This window comes from Saccostrea echinata, unplaced genomic scaffold (assembly GCF_033153115.1).
Source record: "Saccostrea echinata isolate AGI-Se365-2 ecotype Australia unplaced genomic scaffold, CSIRO_AGI_Sech_v1 ptg000097l, whole genome shotgun sequence".
NCBI classification, from domain to species: domain Eukaryota; kingdom Metazoa; phylum Mollusca; class Bivalvia; order Ostreida; family Ostreidae; genus Saccostrea; species Saccostrea echinata.
The window spans coordinates 30,487-36,518 of NW_026889846.1; positions in this window are offsets into that span (position 1 = coordinate 30,487).

The window sequence follows — 6,032 nt, forward strand, 5'->3', positions numbered from 1 at the left end:
TTTCATAAATATGCAATACAGAATTAAAAAGTTTTGAAATTATTGGTAAATAAACATGATAAATGGCAATATTGATAATGTATTTTTTATCACCCTGTACACATACTGACACTGACTGAGTGTAGGGCACTGTACGTATTACAGTATATCTGGTAGAGTTTGAAATGACATTTGTTTAATCATAAAATATACTCTTAAAGTGAAGAAATTGCATGCGTCTAATTTAATGAACGAGAAAACTATATGCATGGGTCCCAACTTGCATTTCATTCTATGTTAGGGGTCTCTTAGCAATACCCAGAGACCTTATATATAGTAATATACTAACAAAACATTACATAATTTATTCGTATATGATATATACGCACCAACTTGTAAAATATTGTATCGTGTCATAGGAGTTGTTCTATTGCACACCTTAAACATACACATAGCCCAATCACCCTGTTGTATGTGTTAAATGTTTATGCATATTTATGTGTTATGTGATTTACATTTGTTGTGGAGTACTTATGCATTGTTTAAAAGAATTTTTAATTATTTTAAAGATAAAGTCTTGGGTCCCTGTATTTATTTTGGGGCAGACAATAGTCACTAATTTAATTTAGGGTACATGTACATCAGAAATTCAATTTGTGTCTGTTGATTTAGTTGCTTTCAAATTGGCTTTTATATCAGTCTCTACTCCAGTGGAGAGGATGATTCCTCTTGATTCTGGAGTCAAAAGGTCAAAGTTATGATTGCGGGGTATGGATATGGAATGAAAAAGAGAAGATTATGAACAGTGATCTATTTCATAAAAATTATAAACAATACAAATCTTTGAACACTACATAAACACAGACCCCCTGAAATTCCAGAGGTGGGATCACGTGCCAAGGAGGATTAAGCATCCCCTGTTGACCGGCCACACCCACTGTGAGCCCTATATATTGATCAACTAGATGGAACATTTGATAGTCAAATTTAGCATATAAACAAAGGCCTAACAATTGGTATGAAGCAAGTCAGCCAAAATACAACCCAGTGATAGGTTATATTTGCTAACAGGTAAATCTTTGTACACCCTTGATTAAACCTGGATAACAAATCTTTATTTCCTATATAACCTAATAATTTCTCTGTAAACCCAATTCCACTAATATTTTAAACTATTGATTTACTACATGCTTCAATACATCGTGACATCATGTTGTATGGTGTTTATTGATATAGAAACTATTCTTTTTGATGTCACATTTAACCCCATCCCAGCTTTAGCTGGGTGTAAGGAAATTTACACCCCGCTTGCTAACCAATCAGATCTCGTGTTTTAAGATACATAGGAAATAATTAAGGACTTTTATTGAAGGATATATAAAGATTTTTCAATCCAAAGAAACATGAATTATATCAATTGAGGCAATGAAATTATAATTATTTTACCAAACTTTTTCATTATTTCATAAATATCTCTAAAGCTTTTGAATATGGTCCATGTATACTGCCCTACTCATCTGCAAAAATGGGTACAAAACTGGTTGTTACAAAGAAACTTGGAAGAACTTGCACATGGACTACTTGGGAGCTACTTCACAGTTAGATTACTTTTTCTGTTTAACACGACAAAATGCAATAATGGTTACAACCAAGAGATTTACTAGAAATGCTTCACTTATATAGTAGCATTTATTATCTTGATACATCAGCTTTGTATATTTATTAGTATGATTGCAAATAGATGAACAGGCAGGCACATCTGCTAAAGTGTTCCTTCACTTTGATTTTTTAATTATTTTAATAGATACTACATATTTTTGAAACATATTTTCTGATCTGTTCCTAGAACGAATCATAAAATTTATGAATGAATGAACTTTTCTACAATTTCAGTACTGTCCAGTAAATGAAACCAGGTTTCTCAAACTTTCCATTTTGACATTTCTGATCAATTTAGATTTATTTAAATTATGTATATAATATCTTGTAGTTGAATACATAAAAAGAGTTGGTAAAATGTATATAATTATGAACTTTTAACTAATTGTTAATTTATTTTATTTAAATTATATGTAGTAATTGATTAATGAGTGGTTGGTTGTTTAGAACTATAAAAGTTTGCATCAAAATGTGAAAACTTGTTGGTGATTCATATGAAATTCATCAAATGCTAAATAAGAAACATGCACAGTCAAACCTCATTATCTTAAAATAGATGGAACTGAAAAAACTTAGAGATATAGGAGTATTCAAGATATCGAGTGTTAATTTCTTAAAAAATAAGTGGTTCGGACTTCCAGTTAACTTTGACATATCCATGGCATTCAAGTTATCAGTGCTTGAGATACCTGTTCAACTGTATTTAAATTTTCAGTGACTGAACACTTTTGGAATGCATCTGATACACCTGCACAAACGAAAGTTTCTAGAAAATAAACACTTATTTAAAATTGCAGTGCTTTCTCCTGAGAAATATTAGGATTCAAGGAGACTCATTTATAACTATGAATGACTAAAAAGGGTCAATAGTTCAATGCTGTAGTTCCTTATTCTAGCTTGACATTTGATTTTTGTTGTTGTTGTTGTTGTTTAACATCCCTCTCGAGAATTTTTCACTCATATGGAAATGCTACCACTTGCCGGTGGAGAGTTGCAAATTTTGACTTGTACTCGGCACTCAGGGCCATTGAGCAGTGAGGGATCTTTTTCGTGCCAGCACCTACTGCGACACTGGACCTCGATATATATGGTCTCATTCGAAGGACCGGTCTCCATGTCCTACAGTGGGATTTGAACCCACGACATAAGGATCAACTCCTTACTCCGCGACTCTGGAGCAAATGCTCTAACCACTGCGCCACACAGGTGACGCTTGACATTTGAAATTATGATTGATGCCTAAAAATTTTCTAGAATTCGCCAAATTGGTGACCATTTTGAATTGGCTTGGTGATCATCAAATTACTGAACTATAAACATTTTCAATTTTTTTTTATAAAGAGCCGAAAAGAAGCAATAGACATGTCTCTAATATTGACTAATATCAGTTTTTAGATTTGTGCCTAAGAAAAATTTACCTGGCGGCTGAAAATTTGCATTTGTGACTAAATTTTTTTTTCATAAGGAGCCAGTTGGTGCCTAAATTTTAGAGGTCACATAGAGTCCTGTGGTAGAGTCAACATATTTAGTGCATGTTTATCAATTTACCAGTCGCCACATGGCATAGAGTATAGAGCTTTTGCTCCAGAGTTGCAAAGTAAGGAGTTGATCCTTACTTCATGGGTTTTAATCCCATTGTGGGACCTGAAAACTGATCCTTTGGATGAAACCGTATAAAGCAGGTTCTTTGTTGCAGTAGGTGTTTGCACAAAATATCCCTTACTGCCAATATAAATGGCCATAAGTGCTGAGTTCAGGTCTAATTTTGCAGCCCTCCACAGGGAAGTGGTGGCTTCTTAACATGAGTAAAAAATTCTCGAAGGGACGTTAAATAAACAGTAAAAAATCATTTTACCAAGGAGAGAAATCAATTGTTAATAAAGAGAATATCATGTTTGACATAAACAGAATAAAATATGAAATCTAATTCAATTTGAGCAATATTTTTCAAATCTAAGAATTGTCGAAACTTCCTGAGGTATTGATTATTTTTAACTTTTTGAATGAATGGGATGTTTGAAATTGGAATCTTGACTTATTTTAAGTGCATTATAGAAGACTTATAAACTATGTCTCAAAGAGCAGCAGTATTTGGTTTATGTGACTACATAGGTAGTGCATATAGTCAGTGACAATTACTCCTAGAAGAGGCTATCAAGTCATTTCCTCTGAGGCATGAAGATCAAAGTCACCTGCATGTTGCAATGGTTAGAGCATTTGCTAGAGTCAAGGAGTAAGATGATCCTTACATTGTGGATTCAAATAGCAGAACATGGAGACCGGTCTTTGGAGGAGACCTTTTAAACTGAGGTCCTGTGTCGCAGAAAGTGCTGGCATGAAAAAGATCCCTCAGTGCTCAAAAGCCATAAGTACTGAGTACAGTTTTAAATTTGCAGCCCTCCACCAGCAGGTGGTGGCCTTTTAATATGAGTGAAAAAACATGGAGATCAGTTTTGTGTTTTGAAGATGAAAGGTAAGGAACATTAAATGAATTGAAGTGTGCAAAAGTATTTATACTAATCTCGAGTTTTACAACAACAAACATAAACAAAATCCATTACCTTAATATTCCATTTATAAGTTTCTGAAAGTTTGTTAAGTTATAAATACTGAGTACGGTTGGTCTTGTTTTCTTGATCACCACTGCTTTTCAGACCCATAAAACCTAACCATGATTTTCCAAAAGAATAGAATATTTTTTTTTTTAAATTTTGCTTTTCCATAAATTAAAGATTTGCATGCATGCTACTTTTTTAACAAGTTAATCTACTGCTCCATTTCTGAAAACTATGTCAAAGGAACTATACATTGTTTTCGATTCCAAATAAAAAGTCTCTACAATTAAAAAGTGAGGAATCTAAGATTGTCATGTGAAGATAAATGATCGAAATTTTAGTTTCCCTTTTCAGTAATTTTGGCTCTTCCCTCTGTAAATTCTAAATTTACAAACTGCCATTTTTAATAATCCTACCTTAATTCGTGTGAATTAATTTAACCAGTGCCACGTATCATTGCTTGTACAAGTGTTTTGTCATTAAAAAAAATCTGGGGGGGGGGGGGGTTAATTATTTATAAGCAAGCGTTTTGTCAACAAGTTAATGTCACCTAAAAACCTGAAAGGCTCATAGAAATGAACATGGTATAAACATATGTTTTCCGTACTTATCATTTCCCCTTCTTCATTGAAAGTTTTCCTCAATTACACGATTTTAAGTAGTCAAATGAGATCTATCATTTATCTGTTTATGTCTTTTCCTATTAATGTTCGTATATGTCCTATCTGTTTACATCTACATGTAAGTACAGATACTAGCATTAAAATTCTTTGTTAAATGTCTGTTTTTATCTAAGATTATTTATTTTTCATTAATGAAAACAACGTTTAGTAAATATACTGTGAATACTTACATATTGAGACGTAAAAGTCAAGACCCTGCATCATTTCCGTCATTCCTATGCGCATGCATCAGTGCGCATCGGAAATATCCTGTTTGGATGCGCGCGCATCAGCGCGCGTCTAAAATATCAAATGTGTGTTATGGCAGACGATAAAAGTGTGTGATGGTGTAACACAATTTCACATCTTACTATTCTTCTGAGGACTTTCACCAAATTTCACCACGTGATGTAGTTCGATATTTTGTGACGATACAACCAATTTTTTTCCGAGGACGTGGAAAAAGTCCTCGGAAGAAATTTACGTCCTCGGAGTAAAGGTGTTTTTTCACACCATAGTCCTCGGGAGATCGGTGAAACCAACACACACACACACACACACACACACACACACACATATATATATATATATATATATATATATATATATATATATATATATATATATATATATATATATATAAATACCTGAGGTATATCTTTTTTTTTAAATAATTAAAGTCCCATAGGGGGATGGAAGGACTCATTTGTATGTTTCGCCTGTCTTTATTGACGGTTTATGTTACCACTTGACAATAATGCAATTCACTGAGGACACCAGAATACTAGAAATTCATCATTCCGGAAGGATAGCAAATCAGTATCTGAATAACAGGAATGTTCTTGATTGATTGATTGTGTGTTGTTTAACGTCCCATTCGAGAATGTTTTCACCATTAAAGAGACGTCCCTGGATGACGTTGAACGGCTTTGAATTTTTATCTTTACTCGGCACTCACTGCAATTGAGCAGTGATGGTTCTTTATGGTGCCAGTGCCTACCGTGACACGGGACCTCGGTTTTTAAGGTTTCTTCCGAAGGACCCGTGACTTTAGCCGGGCGCTTGGTGAAGGAACAGTCACTATCTTTGTTTACATCTTAGGTTTGACGCAGCGCGGCGAACGAGAATCGAACCCGGGCCGCTCGAAGGAATGTTTTTGAAAGATCATGAGTAATAA